This window comes from Stegostoma tigrinum, chromosome 3 (assembly GCF_030684315.1).
Source record: "Stegostoma tigrinum isolate sSteTig4 chromosome 3, sSteTig4.hap1, whole genome shotgun sequence".
Lineage (NCBI taxonomy): Eukaryota > Metazoa > Chordata > Chondrichthyes > Orectolobiformes > Stegostomatidae > Stegostoma > Stegostoma tigrinum.
Window position 1 is genome coordinate 98,428,326 of NC_081356.1, and position 19,807 is coordinate 98,448,132.

Genomic DNA, 19,807 nt, shown 5'->3' on the forward strand with positions numbered 1-19,807 from the left:
TAATCCTGTGTTCAGAAAGGCCTGAAAAGTGTCTGTCAATGACACATATAAGCCCCTTTTTTGTTCATGTACCTCTATAGGTTCCCATTAAATATATCTTAACTGTTTATTTGAAGCATTCCCTGTTGCACAATACTTGCACAATGTTGGGTAAAGAACGTCTTCTGAATTCCCTATTGGATTTTTTGGTGATCTAATTTATATTGTTGGATTTACATTTTGTGCAGGAGAAATAATTAAACTTGAATTGAATTTTAAGGTGGGTTGAGAGTAGATGCTGATTTCGCTGCCTGCCAGTGTTTTTCTAGCTCATCCCATAACCATTGAATATTTAGCAGCTCTTTAATTGACTTAAGGTGAGACTTCCCCTTCAAGGGCTTTGCATGTAAATTGGAGAACATGAGAGATTTACTAATAGTGGTCAGTAGATTTGAAAAAAAGTACTGCTCTTGCAGAAAGAAACCTTCAGTTATCTGTAAGCACTTTTGGATACAAGTAAAAAGTTTGCTGGCTAATCCAGTATAAACCTTGTGGACCACTGACTGGATGCAGGTAAGGTCAATGGAAGGGCATTGAAGCCAGAATGTAAGATAAGTATGGTGCTTGCTCGGGCCAGGCTGGGAACTTCCGGTTAGAATCTATGGTGGTCAAAGGCAGAAGAGGATACAATGGAGGGGTCAAAACTTGAGAGGAAACTTCTGATGGGAGGTATGCCCCAGTTTGACACGGAGGCTCATTTGGTCACCATTTGGGGATTTGTCCTGCTGCTCATGGGCTACTTAAGGTCCTCAATCAAGTCACTCATTTTCACTGATAAAACTCGAGCAGTGAGGATGGTTGGTTGGGTACTGTTGGAATGGTAATCTTTTACATTACGTCTCCCTCACCTTGCCAGTCAGTGCATGTAGGACTGTACAGTTCCAGCCATTCTCTCTGAACTTGCCCTGTATGGTCTTTCCTTTTAATTGTTTCCTTTTGGTTTTATTTATCCTTGGAAACCCATTAGAGTTGAGCTTGTGCATTCTTTTTGGAAGAATATAATTTTCCTGTAATCTGAATCTTTTAAAATGTTCCCTATGATATTGTTGCACCACATTGTCATTTGCCAATATTGTTGTCCACTTTATTCTTTGAGTGCCTGAGAATTGAACTAAAATCAGCATTTTCCCAATCTGTTTCTCATCCTTCATGTCTTTCCTAACATTATCTTAAAGTGCATTACTTTATGGTCATTATTACTTGGATGTTCCCCTACTTGAAATGGAGGCAGGCCTTCTTGAATTGCTGCATTCCATACGAAGGCCTCCCCACAGTGCTATCAAGTATGGAGTTCCAGGCTCTTAATCTATCTTTTTGATGGTACACCCACGTGACATGATAGAGAGGTATTTTCAGTGTGAAGATTGACATACTATTATAGTCCAATGTGCTTTATTTCAATATGTTTGTACAAAACCAGAAACTAGGCTGCCTACTACAACAGACTGAACCATATAAATTCAGAGTGGGACAGAACAACAGCGCCTCAATGGAGACTACACCGTGCTGACAATGTCAGCAAGAAGGGAGATGAAACATTTACATAAAAACCAGTCAGCTCGGCAACCCAACCAACAACTCCAACCACAACCTGAGCTAAAGATCTTTGTTGAAACATTGAACTGGATTTGATCTCCACAGAGACAGTAAAGTAAACCCTCTTACCAATGCATCTATGTTTATCAAATAGCATGAAATCAAGTAAATTATCCCCTTGTGTTGGTTCTCAATACCTGCAACATTGTTGCAGCACTTTGTTCATGATTGCAGAAGTGATGGGCCTGATGAGGTAAATTGGCATTCCCCACTCTAAATACATTCTTCTCGTTGATAATTGCTAATCACATTGTTCAGGAGTTGTTACACAACTCTCGAGCAAGTCGACTTTGAAGCTTGACCTCTGGCTCAGAGATAACAAGGTGTAGAGCTGGGTGAGCACAACAGGCCAGGTACCGTCAGGAGCAGGAAAGCTGATGTTTCAGGTCTGGACCCTTCTTCTGAAGAAGGATCCAGACCCGAAACGTCAGCTAGCCTGGCCTGCTGCGCTCATCCAGCTCCACACCTTGTTATCTCCTGGCTCAGAGATTTCCTTTAAAATAAAACAAAGAACTGTGAATCCTGGGGATCTGAAACACACAAAAATGAGAACTGCTAGAAACACTCAGCAGGTTTGGCATCAACTGTGGAAAGGGGAAAAAAAGGGGATAGAGTTTCAGGTCCAACGATGCTTTTGAGATTTCCGTAACTATTTGGCCTGAAGTCAGGATGGTTTCAATGGTCTGTAGCCAATTTTGCAGGAAATTGGGGAGTGATATGGAGAGGCATTTTATAGTCATGAAATTATGACCTAAATCCAACGGTTGAGATCTTGAAACAGACTGTGAGGATTAAATGAGAAATAGAGGAACTTAGATAATGTTTTCATTAACTCAAGGGTTGTAGTTAATGAATGAGGTCGAGACAATGTCAACATATTTAGAATAGGTGAGATACTAGTTGAATGAAAGAAAGATAATGGATGTATTGAAGTAGGACCAGCAAATGGGATAAGGACAACTATTCATTTGAAGTTTAGGACAGTATCAACAAAGAATGGGTTGCACAATTTACATGATATAGATTAGCAAACTTTACCTAGGAATTATAAGTTCTTTGGGTTGCAATATGTTCTTTTAGGGAGAGAAAATAATTAAAAATATTTAGTTTGCTCCCTTTTCAAATGTGGCTGGTTACCTTGCAGAAAGCATCCATGCCAGATCTCGCAGCCAAAAAAAATCTGAGTGAGATGAGTATATTTCTTGTATCTTCTTGCCAGGGAATGTTTTCATTCTTGTCGGTACTGAACATTATATTTTTGCTTTGAGTATCCAGGAGCAGGAAGGATGCTGATCCCCAAAGAGGGCAACACAACTATCCAAAAATAGGTTAGCCAAATGCAACTGATGCTCTTCAGGCCAGGCAATTTAGTACACGGATGTTCTTGAGGCTGTTTATAATCTAGGTAATTAAATTTTACATTTTTTTTGGAACTACTCTCAATCATTCTAATGTCAGAATCCATTTAGAAGAAAATGCTGAACTTAATTGTTTCAAGTAATGATAAGTCAAGGCAATTTTTTATGAGACCGTAAGATGCAGGAGCAGACGTAGGCTGTTTGAATGATGTAGCAGACTTTATGAACCAATGAGATCATGGCTGATTTGATGATAATCAACTCCACCTTCCTGCCTTTTCACATAACCCTTGATCCCTTTACTGATTAAAAGCCCATCTATCTTAGCTTTGAATATACTTAATGACCCAACTGAGTTGCCCTCTCTGGTAAATAATTCTGTAGCTTCACTATCCTCTGAGAGCACTCGTTCTTCCTCTTCTCTTACATAGGTAACCTCTTACTAAGATTATGCCCTTTGGCCTTAAACTTTCCCACAAGCGGAAACAGGCTCTTTGCATTTATCCTGTCAAGCCTGCTAAGAATCATATAGGTTTCAATAAGGTCACCTTTCATCTGTCTAATCTCCAATGTGCACAGTCCCAACCTACTCAACTTGTCCTCATAAAACAATCCCTCCGCACAAGATATCAATCAAGTGAACCTTCTCTGGACTGCCTCCAATGCCAGAATATAATTTCTTAGATGAGGAGACCAAATCTATACGCAGTATACCAGGTGTGGTCTGTCTGTGGCTTGAATGGCTTTAGCAAAACCTTCCTATTTCTGTATTTCATTCCCTTTGAAATAAAGTTCATTCCTGTTATCTGCTGAACTTGGAAGGCCAACTTTTTTGTGATTCCTGTACCAGAATGCACCCCCCCCCTCCCAAATCCCTCTTCAGCTTTCGAGGAATTTTAGAATTCACCTTTTTTTTTCCTTCAGATTTTATAAATGATAAAAAATAAGTAATTAGTGATAGATGTATTTACATAAACCTGATCTGTCCAATTGAAATTGAACTAAAGGTACTTTTCAAAATGTGTTTCAAAATAGACTAGTTGATCGTTAAGGCCCTTAAATTTGTCAGAGTGTTCAGTAATTAAACATTTTCCATTAAGGTTGTATTAATCAAAAAAGTTATAGTTTTAAATTGTTGAAGGATGTCTCTAGGAAGAAGGCACTGACTTTAAATGGAAGGAATATGCACTTGTTGTAAAATAAACAATTTAAGCCTATTTAAGAACTTAATTGCAGATAACTGTGTCCATTGCAAACGAGCTCACATTGATGTTAAAATCACCACAGTCATGGAATTATATAGCACATAAATAAGACTCTTCAATTCAACCAGTCTGTGCTCTCCATAGTACCAAACTAAAGTAGTCCCACCTACCTGCACTAGGCCATATCCCTCTAAACATTCCTTATTCATGTACTTATCCAAATGTCTTTTAAATGTTGCGGCTGTACCCACATCCACCACTTCCTCTGGAAGTTCATTCCACACATGAACCACTTGATGAAGTAAACACAAATTGGCATTATGTTATATATTAAAAGCAGACTTGCACAGAATAAAATGAAAGCTCAACTTCAAATTCAATATTTTATTGGATAAGACTTGGTGGAAGCTTCTCTTTGATCGTTTAATGCAATATCATTTCACATGAAGCAGATGATGGCTGAATTCTTCAACTTTATTGACCTTTATTTAATAAAGTTGTATTAACCCTTTTCTGTGGAGTTAAATCTTAATCACGCAACAAATGTGCAGCACAGATGTATTTTACATTAAATTTTACTCTAATGTGAATTCTATGGTTTGGGACACAGTACTAGGAATCTTGAAGCTGGTTAATTTGTATGAAATTCACTGAAAAAATGACCTTTCCTCCATCATAAGGTCAGAAATGGGGCTGTTCGCTGATGATTATCTAATGTTCAGCACTGCTCAATATTCCTCATACTGAAGCAACCCTATGTTCAAAGGCAACAAGATCTGGACAATGTATAGGCTTGGGTTGAAAAGTGGCAAGTAACGTTCACGTCACACAAATGTCAGGCTATGACCATTACCACTAAGAAACAATCTAACCACTTCCCTTGACATTCAATGGTATTACCATTGCTGAATTTCCCACTATCAACATCCTGGAGGTTGTAATTGACTCATCACCTAGACACAGTGGCTACAAGAGCAGGTTAGAAGTTAGGAATACTGTGGTGAGTAACTCTTCTGACTCCCCAGAGCCAATCCACCATCTTCCAGGCATGAGTCAGGAGTGTGATGGAATACTCCCCACTTGCCTGGATGAGTGCAGCCCCAACAACATTCAAGAAGCTTGACACTATCCAAGACAAAGCAGCTCACCTGATTGGCACCTCAATCACAAGCATCCATTCTCTCCACCACCGATGCTCAGTAGTAACAATGTTTACTCTGTCAAAGATGCACTGCAAAAATTCACCAAAAGTACTCAGCGAGCACCTTCCAAACCTACAACCACTTCCATCTAGAAGGACAAGGGCAGCAGATATATGTGAATACCATCACCTTCAAGTTCCCCTCCAAGCCGCTCACAATCCTGACTTGGAAATATATCACCATTCCTTCATTGAGGCTGGGTCAAAATCCTGGAATTCCCTCCCTAAGGGCATTGTGGGTCAAGGGCAAGAAGGCAGCTCATCACCACCACCACCACATCAAGGGCAACTAGGGACGGGCAATAAATGCTGGCTATCCACTGACACCCAGATTCCCACAAATGAATAAAAATGTCCACGTAACAAGCACAATAGGACTAAGTTAAAAACAATGAATTCTGGGAATCTGAAATAAAAACAGAAGATGCTGCAAAGGTTGAGCAGTTCTGACAGCTTCTGCATAGAGAGAACTGTTTTGTGTTCATGATCTTTCATTGGAATTGGCAACATCTGACTAAACTTACCCTGCCTTTAGAAAGAAAAATGGTCTTTAACTGCTCTAATCTTGATGGAAATGTTATGGAAGCTGTGAACCGTACATGTAATAATTTGGAGGGAATTATAAAAGATGTTAATAACTAAGGAACTAAGCTTACTCTACCTGGTGTACCAGATCAAAATATCCTTTAAATAAATGAATATAGCTCCTTAAGAGGACAAAGAGCACAGCAAGTTTTATTGTATGCAAAGAGCTATGCATAAGAGTAGTCAAAACATTGCACGATAAGTTTAAACTTCAGTAAAGAATGATTAAAGGATCACTGTTAAAAGCATAGGAAAATGTATTAGTTCAGTAGTAAACTTGCACTAATTCTTTAATAGTCATGTCTAGTTTCTTTTATTATAATGGATAACATAAACATTGCCACACCAAGTAAAATATTTTGCTGATAAAATATTTTCTGTTTTTGTAACTCAGTTGAGAGGATTGGAAGTAGCATGCTGGGATACAGAGGAGACCACAATTACGAAGGTGGACAACTCAATGTATAAGGAGAGCAAAGACAGAGCATGTCGAGAATGCAATAATACAGGAAGGGAACTTAACAACATCCTGGCAGCAGGCTACCTCAGCTGGCATGTTGTCTGATATTCCTGGTACTGAAGCAATAAAGTGGCAAGCTAAAGAGTTAGATTAAAGGGTTAGGTGAGAAAATGGAGCAGTTCAATGCCAATGAAGCTGATGGGGATAGCTACCAAAAAGGCAATGCGTATGCTTGGGTTTCACTAACAATGAGAATGAGACTGAGATTCACTGTGTGAAGCATGACCATTGTTTTTTTTTCCCCATTGGAATGCAAATAACATGTGGAGACTGCAGCTGAAAATAGTTGCCACAATACCTGAAGTGGATGGGTTAAGTGATAATGGGAACTGCAGATGCTGGAGAATCCAAGGTAACAAAGTGTGAAGCTGGATGAACACAGCAGGCCAAGCAGCATCTCAGGAGCACAAAAGCTGACGTTTCGGGCCTAGACCCTTCATCAGAGACCCTCTCTGATGAAGGGTCTAGGCCCGAAATGTCAGCTTTTGTTCTCCTGAGATGCTGCTTGGCCTGCTGTGTTCATCCAGCTTCACACTTTGTTATCATGGGTGGGTTAAGTATTTGGTTTCGTGATAAAGAGGGATTTACTTGTGCAATGGAGGCCCTTCAAAGGGCAATAGCATAACACAGGCCTCTAAATGGTATAGACAAAAGAAGCTTGCTGGCTGTACATGCAGAATGCGAACTAAGTAGGCATTAAGCTACTGCGTGGCCTACAAATCTTAGCTCCAAGCGCTCCTGACCACATTATGCAGTATCAGGAATCAATGCCAGTAAGGGTTGTTGTGTACGAACAATTGCGACTTGGAAGGATTCTTCCTAATTGCCAAATCATCAAGCACCGATGAAGTTTCCACAGCCTGCACATGGTGCAGGAACCACTCATTTCACTACTTGAGCTATAAAACCCTCATGTGGTGCCAAGGATGGCAGACTTTACGTCTTCAATCTTGTAGTTGCAGCTGGATAGATATTCCTTCACACAGCTGATGCTTTAAAGTGACAAATATTTACAAATGTGAGAATGTCAATGACACTGATATGTATTCTCAGAAGATCTTCTCGCTTTCCCTCGAACTATGTATCAGCACAGTCCCAAGATCTTCAGCTGGTGTAGAGAAGGCATCCTGTATACAGGAGCGCTTACAGCTACTTTTACAGCAGAGAGGTTGCAGAAGACTTCTTAAGGCTGGGAAATTTGGTATTCAGATAGAATATTTTGAGTTAATTGTGGAATACAGCCAAAATTTGAAGTTCCTTCTTTAAATGCACTCTTTTTTGATACCATCATAACCTACCAAGACTTGCACCACTGCCAATGCCTTATACCATTCAGGTTTTGGGAGGGGTAGATGACTGTTACAGCGACACTTATGTCAACTCATACGTCCTGTTGCTAGCCACCGTCAATAATCCCTGAAAGACTTGCTCAATGTCACAAGTACATCAGAACTCCACCAACAACTATGCAGAGGAGACCAATTCTTATCATTATGAGCTGGTTTAGGTTCCAATTTTCACTGTGATACTCAGCCAGGGGTTACCTAGCACTCACCAGGTAGCCAACTGTTCACTGTCAAAGGAAAATTCTTCTTGATGATCATTTGTTGTACTTGATCCTGGCAAGAAGATATTTGTTCCAAAGTTGATTTCGGAGTCTTCTTTGCCATTGACAAAGGGGTGTATGTACCAGGGATTTATCACTTCAGCCCTACTTGTAATGGAAATCTGCACTGAAAAATAATATGCTGCAGTGTTATTCCTCTATATCTGTGGCTGGTGGCAGGAGCAGTACTATTTTGATTCTTCCACAATAGCGACATGCTTTTTAACTGACACCTGTTTGCTTTGTTTTAACAAAATATAACTAACAGATGCCCATATCTTCTTTGCATTATCTCTAAATACAACAACATGTTTATACTGGGTGTCCCTGGATTGGATTGAAATTCCTAAAATGCAACAAACCTTTAGGTTTAGTGGTCTTAAAAATGAACCTTTAAAATAAGATTGAAACTTTCCTTGTTCTGGCATTCTTGGAGTTACATATTGTGAGCCCTCATACAAATCATACAATCTGGTCACAAAGGCACAGACAGATATTCATTGTTTAGTCCCATAAATCTGAATGAAAGAACGGACATTATCAACCCCAAGGGTGCGTAAGATCTGAGCTATTACTTCTGCAGCTGTTGGCAGATTGTAAATTTCAAGGCCTGCATTTTCTTTTAACTTCCCTGTCAAGCAGGCAAAAGAATATGCTTTAAATTGCTGTCCACCAACTCTGAGAGAATTCATCTAAAAATTTCTCCACCCTCCGTTCACATCAAACGTTTCATCCCCTTTTGCCTAATGTATTGCACATTGGCTAGGCAATCACACCAGTCTATTACTTCTCACTTATCACTCTGTCATATCTTGGGTAGACTTTCATGATATATGCTAAAACAGAGGTACAAGTGCATCTGGAGAATGCCCATTTTCCAAAGCCAATGGCTGATAAATAGAAGCAGATACTGCTACACAAAACAGAGGATCAGCATATACTATTGATGAGGAGGCTGTGTTGGTGATACATGAAAAGCCACGAGAGTGGGGTAGCTTAGGGTAACATAGGGTGTCATTGGAGCAGCTATATGGGCTACGTAGCAGGAGCTTGGAGTGGCTGCATAATTTAATGCCGGAGGGCATACTTTTGGCATGACACCAGAAGGCACAGAAGAAAAATTTCTTTCTTATCGTCTCGATGTAGAGGTGGAGGCAGAATTTGGCATCTCTCAATCTGAAATTTCTTCCCAACTGAGCTCTATTTATTGGTATGGGGGCAAATCTAGGTTTGGTCTTTCCCAAGCAACTGCAGAAATAAGTGTGTTTTGTAACTGCGCTTCCAATTTGAATGTTTTATGTTGCCAACATGAATATATTATTGCCTTTTTTCATTTGTGCAGTTATGCAATGAGCCTATTGCATTTCTTGATTCATATTTTTGTGCATTTTTCCCTTATTAACATTCACTATGCATTATTTTAATACTTTCTGGCTTCAGCAATATCTGCACAAGGTTTCATAACATTACAAGTTGGGTGGATCATGATCAATGTAACTTTATCATCATCTCCTTCCAAATCACAGTTTCAAAGACCCAGATTGGTGTTTTGTTTTGAAAAGCATTAATCTCTGGAGGCATTTTTGAGATCAGGTAACAAGCTTCCCTACAAAGTCAGTAAATATCATAAACAGCAGAGGTTTTATGTGGTCTGCTAGTCTAGCCTTTAAATGACAAAACATTTGCAGCAGCCATCTAGATTCTGAATCTAGTTTAACCACGGGGAAGAACCTTCAGAATTGGCTTTAGTGCAAAAGGTGAATTTAAGAATCTTTTCAAAGACTCAGGAAATTGATGGTCCTCAAAGTTGCTAATCAATGGAACAGACACAGAAATCTATTAGAAGCTATGAGTAATTGCTAATAAGGCTGTCATTCTAGGACATCTGCAATGGACGATTAATATACAAGGCAAATGCAATACTAGCAAATCAAAGTACTGCAAATGCTGAAAGTCAAAAATAAGAATAAGAAAATATTCAGAAAAAAGCAAAAAATAAATAATAACAAGGTAATTCAGGATGGCGCATCTGAATGGACCTGGAAAAAAAAATTGTGTCCAGAAGAGGCATAATTTTATTAAAAATCATAGAACGTAGTTGTTGCTGTCTAGACCAGCATTTAATGAAGCTGTGGATGGACTGCCTTTTTGAACTATACATGAGCTGTAAGTAAAATATAGTTCTGGTACAGACACAATTACAGGATTTTGACCCAGTAAATATGAAGGAATTGTGATACAGGGTATATGTTTTCCCCTCTCTGTTGTGGCATGATCAATGGTGAGAAAGTTTGAATAACATGGAGACAATGAGAAAAATCAAAATCTCAGTATTAAGAAAAATTTTCTTGAATTCCCCCCAAGCCTTAAATGGTTCCATTAGAATCTCACCACTGACCAGTGGCGACTTTATTTCATTTCCATTTCACTAAAGCCCCAAAGCACCTTATTTATACACCACTTCCAATTCTCTTCTCCTTCCTATATATTGCATTTCCTGGCAAGTTTATTGAAGTGGATAGCTGGTAGCTATATCTCACCAAATCACCTGTCTTCAACCAACTGCTTTCTCATAACAATATCTTTGCATGCTATATAGCCACCCTTCTCTTTGACCCTTCAACCACACAGATCAACATTGTCTTGTTTCCGTGTCTGTCTCATTTATTAGCAATATTGAGTGGCCATCAATTTCCTTAGTCGGATTGAAAAGATTCTTAAATTCAGCTTCAGCAGTAAAGCTAATTCTGAAGATTCTCTTCCCTGTGGTCAAAGCCTTACCACATCACCATGCCTGCTCTCAGTCCGCCTCACAAAACACTTCAACTTTTCAAAACGTGCCTTTGGAGTGTGGCAACAGCTCAAATTTGCATGCTTCTGCCAGCTTACTTTGCATTTTATGTGTCTTCACAGGATGCAAATTTTTCCATTTGGTTCCTTTATACAATCATTAATGTCCTTACATTACATCCAGAGCCCATGAAATTCCTTTGCCCTTATTGGTGAAACCATGAATAGGCTAAGATTAATGACTTTGTGCACTGAATTGTAATTATGCAAGGAAATAATCTGTGATGTGGAAGGGAGCTTTTCTCTTTGGTGGGAGCGGAGGTATCATAGTAGCATGAAAACTTTGTTTGTGCAATATACAATTAGAAGGTGACATTCCTTGGAGCTTTTACTGAGTAATGACAATGGCTGCCTTGGGATGCTTTCTAGCCAAACTGTGTGAGAATACAATAGGTAACATCATTGTGATGGATGGGTGGCATCAGGAGTTACTTCCATAAAATTGTGTTCGCTTTCTGACATTCCCCACAGATAATCAGTTCATACATCTCTCATGGAGTTCATCATGGCTAGAGTTCTGTGGTCTTGGTGCAACTCTGAAAACAATGTAGACAGAGTCAGCAATGATTATATCATCAGTAATTCCTGTGAGATTAGCAACCTCCAACAACTGCCTCACAGTCTCCAGAGGAGAAGCAGGGAGTAAGGGAGGTGAAGGTAAATTATGAGACCCCAGATCTACAGGCCTTACTATCATTTTGTTCAATGGCCTTAAAGATAAGACTCATGCAAATTAAAAATGCTCTGGACTATCATCACCAAACTTTGCCTTCCACTGGAGGAGAATTTACGCTCGTGAGGATTGGGTGACAGTCCCATCCCAGTGACTGTCAAGGAGACAGCTGCCCTTGACTTTAGTTCCAGCAGCTTATTTCAAAGAGGATTTGTGGAATTGCATAGCATCGCCCAATAACTGAACCATAAAGGCATCCAGGACGTCCTTTTCTCTAGGTTATAGCTGCACATCTCCTTCCCCTGTGGTGAGGAAAGTCAAACAGCTCGGTCACCAGGGTTCTCCGAGGTGCAAGGAGCTACCATCTATAACAGCATTCTTTGATAGCACTCTATCACCAACCTGCAAAGTTCATCAAGTGGAAAAACTTCCACTCCATCAATATTTCAATATTATGTAGCTAGTGATGCCAAATTTTGGAGTTGTGTCCCAGGTATCTTGGAATCTGCCATGATTCTTACAAACTAGAGAACTCACAGATTCCTACATCCTTCCAACTTCCTCAGGTCATACAGGGATGGTTGCTGAGAGACTACGTGAGCCACAGAGGGTTAGACCATTGGCGTAATTAAAATAAGGTTTCAATGCCTAGACTTTTTCAGTGCAAACCTGCAGTACAGCCCAAATAGCAATACTTCACTGTGGCATGCTGTGCCATTCACAGCTAGAGGTCACACTGGGAGATGTCCTGGATTTAGACAAAATGGAGGCTAATCAGCATTTTTTTGAGGATGGAGATGAGGAGCAGAGCTAGGCTATTGACCTGGAAATCTGTACAAGAAAGCATAACAAAATAATGCATCGAAAAATGTGAGAAGCTAGAGGGAACCTGATTGAAATCTGTATCCAGATAGATGAACACGTTTTGAACTTTAATTGTTTAACATTCTGTTCAAAATATGGCAAGCAGTCCTGCTTAGTAGAAAGGACATGTGAACCTTGTTATTTTTGCAGTCCATGACCATTTGTCCTGTTGAATGCAAGATAACAAAGCATGGGGCTGGATGAACACAGCAGGCCAAGTCATCAGATGAAGGGTCTAGGCCCGAAATGTCAGCTTTTGTGCTCCTAAGATGCTGCTTGGCCTGCTGTGTTCATCCAGCCCCACACTTTGTTATCTTAGATTCTCCAGCATCTGCAGTTCCCATTATCTCTGTCCTGTTGAATGAATGACTTATCATCCACATGAATGTTTTCTTGATATCTTCAGGTGAATGTACTTTTGAGTATCTACACACATGATCTGTGGTGTGTGAGTAGAGAACAGCGGTCAATGAGACAGTGCACTCATATTGCATGGCATTAAGTTTAGCTAGCTCTTAAGGTTTCCATCTGGATATTATATCTACTTGCAAAGCAGTCAAGTGTCACATCATAGGCTTTCAAGTTTGGAAGAAAATAGCTTTTTAATTTTAGCTCGCAATAGTTTGCAGAAGTATTCACTGATGCTAGATACATAAAACAGTAGTTCCTGTGAAAGCATGCTAGTTTAAAGCTGTCAAGAAGGAGGTTACCTCCATGTAAAAGTTTATTTTAAAATTCCCAGACCAGAGGTATTTGGTTAAAATTTTGAAAGGATTATTTGAAGCTGAGAAAGTCTGAAGTAAATTGGATGAAAGTTTAAGGAAGAAGCAATTGAATTCTCAAGATGGAGCACTGAAGAATCATAGATATGAAATAGAAGGAAATTCTCTTTGGTGTGAGTGCTGTAAAAGAAAGTTTTGGGATTAATGGGATTAATATGTTGCAAATTTGTTAAATTTATGTCACATGTAAATTGTTTACTTTGTTCTCTTTTATCTTCATTTCTTTTGGAAACTAAACTTCTGTTTTATTGTTACACCTGAATCACAAGCATTGCATATTTGTGTTTCAATGACAGAGAACACCTCATTAAAACCAAAAAAAATCCCATCAAGCCAAATTTCACTGGGAACTCATTAATTCAGTAATATCTTCAACTGGGATCATGACATTAGCAAATGAAAATTTAATGATTCATTCAATAATAACGTAGAAAATCTTTGAAATAAGTGCAATTATTTTCCTACCTTTTCTTGCTTTGTTTTATGATTTTGCCTTATTTCTTTCTTTATCCCTTAATAGTTTGGCATCCTCCAGCAAGAAGACACATATTCCCCTCTCCTCGCTTGACCGCCTTCTGCAGCGACCATTCCCTCCAGGACACCCTGGTTCACACTTCCTTCACCCCCAGCACCTCCTCACAGCCCTACAGCACCTTCCCCTGTAACCGGTGAAGGCCCATTTACCTCCTCCCCCCCCAGTACCCAAGGACCCAAACATACCTATCAGGTGAAACAACACTTCACCGACACTTGCGAGAATCTAGTCTACTGCGTTCACTGCTCACAATGTGATCTCCTCTACATTGGGGAAACGAAGTGTAGACTTGGCAACCACTTCACAGAACATCTACGTTCTGCTCGTAAAAAAGACTCTGAACTACTTGTTGCCTAGTACTTCAATGCACCACCCTGTTCCCTGGCCAGCATCTCTGTCTCCAGCTTGCTACAGTGTTCAAGTGAAGCCCAACGCAAGCTGGAGGAATGACACCTCATTTTCTGCTTCGGGACCTTACAGCCCCCCAGACTTAATATTGAGTTCAATAATTTTAAGGCCTAAATTCCCCTATGTCCCAGCCCCCCGCCCCACACACCAGGCCTTGTTACCACATAGCCTGCCACTACACACCCCCTGTTGTTAGTCACTAATAGTCTCCATCAACAACTATTCACCTTCCCAGCCTGATCGTTAGCAACTCCTTTGTCAGCCCAACTGTCTTTCTTTCTCTTTGGGCTCTATCCTACCATTTATTCCATCCCCCACCCACCTCCCTATTTTCTGTATATAAACTGATGTTTTTCCAGCCCCCATCAGTTCTGAGGAAGAGTCACTGGACCAGAAACATTAATTCGCTTTTCTCCTCCACAGATGCTGCCAAACCTGCTCAGCTTTTCCGTCAACTTTGTTTTTATTCTTACACTTCTATTGACCTGAAATATTAACGTTATTTCACAAACATGTTTGACCTATTAATTGTTTCCAAAATTTTTAAAAATTATTTTTATTGTGCACAGAGATTCTCTTTGGGGAATCTAATACAAGGGGGAAAGTCCTAAAACCAGCATGGACTTTTCAGGATTGAATGAAGGAATGACTTCTTGAAGGAAAGGGTGGCAGGAATTTGGACTTCTCTTTGGCAGGAGAGATTTGCTGCTGAATCAACTGCTAGCTCTAAATCTGAGATACTTTGATTCATATTAGACAACAGTATTTAAAAAAAAAGAACAAAGTTGAGTTTATGGAGTTAGGGTGCAGATGAATCATGATTTCATTGAAGGTGGAATAGGTGACAGCTCCTAAATAGGCTAGTCTTCTTTCTAGGCCCTCAAAACATCGTAGTGTGGCCCCTGCCCAGTTTTGAGCTAGAGTATTAGAAAGAACAATGAGATGTCAGAGGCTGTTGCAAAGTTTGTCATATCAGGAGATTTGATTAATGTAATATAGGAAATTCAAGCTTAAAATCAACATCTTGTAGCTGGCAATATTCCTGACACATGACACATACCAGGCATTTCATGCTCATTCATTGTTCCATAGTCTCATCATCTGGCCCTAAGATCAGAAGTGAGGTGAGGCAAGCAAACTGTATTCATGTTTCATGTCAGCATTTGTTTACATCAGTATGCTGTGATTCTTACAGGTAAGATTACTTTTGTTCTCATTATTAAAATTGCCCAATGATACTGGACAGAATGATCACTGGAAGGAAAGAAAACTATTGATTTGTGGTGCTAGATTTTGAATGCATTTCAAGTTTGAGTTGGATGCCAAGTAGTGCCATGTGACATTCCCAAAGGCATATTTAAGGTGTATTTTATGCGATAAGAGCAGATTTGCAGGGAAATAATTTCTAATTGAAAACATTAAAAAACCTGTATCTGGTATATATCATAGAGTTCTTAACAAGGATTGTTATGAAGGAACAATTGTTCAGCTCTGGAACATAATGTGCCCCTGAATTATGAAAGACAAGGAGCACATATAAGATAATTGTCAAAATATTCCAATGGGACATGAGGAAATTTACTTAATAGATTGAATTTTTGCAATCTGGAGTGTGCTGCTTAAAAGGGCACCTGAATCAATTGAATTTGTAATAATCATAAGGGAATTTGAACACTATTTGAAAAGGAGAAATTTGTCGGCCAATGGGGAAAGAAGAAGTGTTGGCTGCCCCAGGAACTCCGACTCAGAGTTAATGAGATGGAGTGTGAACTGCAGACACTGTGACATATCAGGAAAGGGGAGACTACCAGGATACTGTATTTCAAGAGATTAGATTATATGCGTCAAATTTTCTCTATGGTATGGTACAAAAGGGTATGACTGTGAAAGGGGCAGGTTTGGGGATCTATAATTTAGCTTTGAAGGACACCCACCCAATATCCTTATCCATTAGTTAAGAGGTCTTTCTCCCAGCAATGTAGATGGCACAGGCTGTAGGGAGGATGAATGGACTGACAGCAGCACCATGATCTAGAGCTCTATTCAGAGTAGGAATGAAAATAAAAAGGTGGTAGTCCAGGGGAGAATGTTAGGGTTATAGATACTGTTCTCTGCAATAAAGAGAGAGAATCCCGAAGACTGTGTTGCCAAGTTTCAAGACATCTCTTCTGGGTTTGAGAGGAACTTTTAGGAAGACGGAAAGCATCCAAGTCACGTTGTCCACATAGGTTCTAGTGATATAGGTATAACTTGGAGACAGAGGTTCTGCTAAGGGATTACAAGCATTTCAGGGTGAAAATAAAAAGCAGAATCACAAATGTAATGATTTCAGATTATTACCTGAGCCATGTGCAAATTGGCACAGGGTACGTAAGATTAAAAAGATAAATGTATGGCTCAAAGTTTTGTGTAGATCCATGGGGCACTGGCAATTAAATTGGGGAGAAAGCTGTTGCAGTGGGACAGACCTCATTTGAACATCACTGGGATCAGTGTCCTCACAAATCGTAGGCCCATAGTTGTAGTTAGGGCTTTAAATTAATTATTGAGAATGGGAGTTAGATATATGGGAAATTTAAAGCATTAAAAAGAAAGAAGATAGCAGAAGTGGTGAATGATAAGCAGTGTGACAGGAAGATCTATAAAATATGAACAGAAAGTGCAGCAGAAATTAGAACCAGAGAAAATAATAATTGTAAAAGCTCAAACTTTAGGGCCTTTTATCTGAATGCATGCAGCATTTGTAACAAGATAAACAAGTTGATAACACAAATGGAAATAAATGATGATGGCTTGATAGCTACTACAGAGTGACCAAGGCTCAGGGCTCAATACTCAGGGATATCGAATGTTCCACACAAAAAGAGAAGTTTGGTTAGCTTTGACTTCAAAGGTAGGTATCAGTGCAGTTGAGGGTAGCATTGAATGCACAATAGGTCATGATTTAGAATCCGTTTGGATTGTAATGATACTATGGAGTTAAAGGACATTTTGTCCTGGTTTTTCTGAAGGGCAGCTTAGAGCCATAAATACCGATCTGTCTTTTCCAAGCCAATAATGTAAACAGCTTGTGAGGCCGTGGTTTTTCTTTAAAGTTGGAACAATGTGAGTAGCATGAAAAGGTTAAGTCAGGCACTCACAGGACCAGGGTTTTACTTTAGCTTTCAAGATTGTTAGGATTTTGAAGATGTTTGTGGAAGATGCCATGCCCCTCTCTCAAACAGAATTTTCTCTTGGCTTTCTTTCCTCCTGGGCTGGAGAACATCACTTGTAAGACAATCTATTTTACTTTTGCCAGGAATATGTTTATGGGATATTACTCTGTTGGAACAGTTGCTCTTTGGTAGCTAAATGTGGAAAATATTAACTATTATTCTTTTAAGATTTCCAATATAGCTAAAGTTATACAAATATATCTTTCCTTTGTTTGCATTTTAATTGTGGAGTAAGAATAAAAGTGTGTTTTCTTTAAAGCCAAGTAGTGTGAAAAATAAAATTACAACTTAAACAAAGCACCTTACACTTACCTTAAGATAAGGTAGAAATTAGGGTTTAGGCTACCTCTTTGATATATTTGAAGGAGGTTTGGTCTGGTGTATAACAGGATGAAACTAAGAAATAGCAAGGCTACAGAATGCCATCTGTCGGCCTCCAAAGATTTGCCTCACTATAAGACCAAGTATAAATCAGGAAATAATGAACACACGTAAGAAGAGCATGACAGTAGTTATGCTTGATTTTAATCTGCATTTTGACCAACTAAGTCAGAAGGGCAGCGGTGGAATGGAAAATGAATTTTCTAGGGTGCGTCAGGGACTATTTCTTAGAACAGTGCATTGCAACATCTACCCCTGAACAGGCTACTTTAGATCTGGTAATATGGAATTTTTAAAAAAAACTTGTAATTAAGGATCCTCTAGGAGATAGCAATTACAACAATGCAGAGTTTCAAATTCAATTGGAGAGAGAGCAACTTGGATCTCAAACCAATGTCCTCAATTGAAACAAGAGAAACTGCAGGGGTACAAAGAAAAGAGTTGTCTAAAGAAAATGGAAAATCAGACGGTTGGAAAGGTCACTAGTTGAGCACTGGCAAATATTTAAGCAGATATTTCATAATGTTCAGCAAGAATTTATTCTGATGAAAAAGAAGAGGACAATGAGAAGGATGAACTACCCATGCTTAACAAAGGTGGTCAAGGAGAGCAAACAATCAAAAACTAAAACACATATTGTGGTGAAAGCAAGTGGCAGACCAGAGGATTGGGAATATTTTAGGAATCAGCAGTAGGTGACTAAGAAAGCTAATAAAGAGGGAGAAAACTGATGACTAAAACAAAAGCAAGAGCTTCTCACGGGCCATGAAAAGAAAGAGAGTAGCTAAAGTGCTATCAGTCCTGGGAACTGAATTAGTTATTATCTATGTTAATGGTTTGGAGGAGGACACAGAGTGAAATGCATCCAAATTTATTGATGATACAGAAATAAATGAGAGGGCATATGATGATGGGAACATAATGAATTTGCAAGGCAATATAGATAGGTTGAGTGAGTGGGCAAAAAAACTGGCAGATAGAGTTTAAAGTGGGAAAATATGAGGTCACGCACTTTGGTACAACAAATCAAGATGTAGATTATTATGTGAATGGAGAGGGGCTTTGCAAAAGTGTAGTATTGAGGGATATGTGCTTTTCAGGCAAGAAACGCAAAATCTTAGCACAGTGGTGCAGCAAGTAATTCAGAAAATGATGGCATTTTGGCCTTTATTGCTAGGGGCTAGAGTTTAAAAACAAGGAAGTCATATTACAGCTGTACACAGCTGTACACCTTATGAGGCTGCACCTGGAGTATAGAGCATAGTTTTGGTCGCGGTAATTAGAAAGGACTATACTGGCATTGGAGGCAATCCAATAGAGATTCACTAGGCTGATTGCTGGAATAAACGGTTTGACTTATCAAAAGTGGCCAAATGGGTTAAGCCTTTATTCATTGGAGATTAGAAGAATGAGAGATGTTATCATTGAAACATGAAAGCTCTTGAGGGGGCTCGTGAGAGTAGATGTTGCAAAAAGATTTCTACTAGTGGAGAAATCTCAAACTAAGGGACATAATTGCAGAATAATGGAATTTCTTCTCCCATAGGGTAATGAATATTTGTGAGTTCTCTACCCAGAGAGATGTGGAGGTTAGACCATTGAAAATATTTAGAGGAGGTAGATAGAATTTCAAAATATTGGGGTTGTTGGGGATGGAGTGGTTTGTTGTTTGATGGCTATGCTGAGTTGGCACAAAAGATCAGTTGAGGCCTGGGGCCATGACCTTGTTGAATGGTTGGGGTAGGTTTCAGGAGCCAAATAACCTACTTCTGCTTCTATTTCTAGTATTCCATGTTCTAAGAGGTGGGGGTGGAATTAATTGAATAGTTCTCTCAAAGTACTGACATATGCTTGGTAGGCTGAGTCACCTGTTTCTACGTTGTATTATTCGATGATTCACAAAATAAGCCACGAGCCTTGCAAAAAGAAATCTACTGTTTCATTAGATAAAAAGAGTATTTACACATAAGTATCATTTCTATCTGAAAG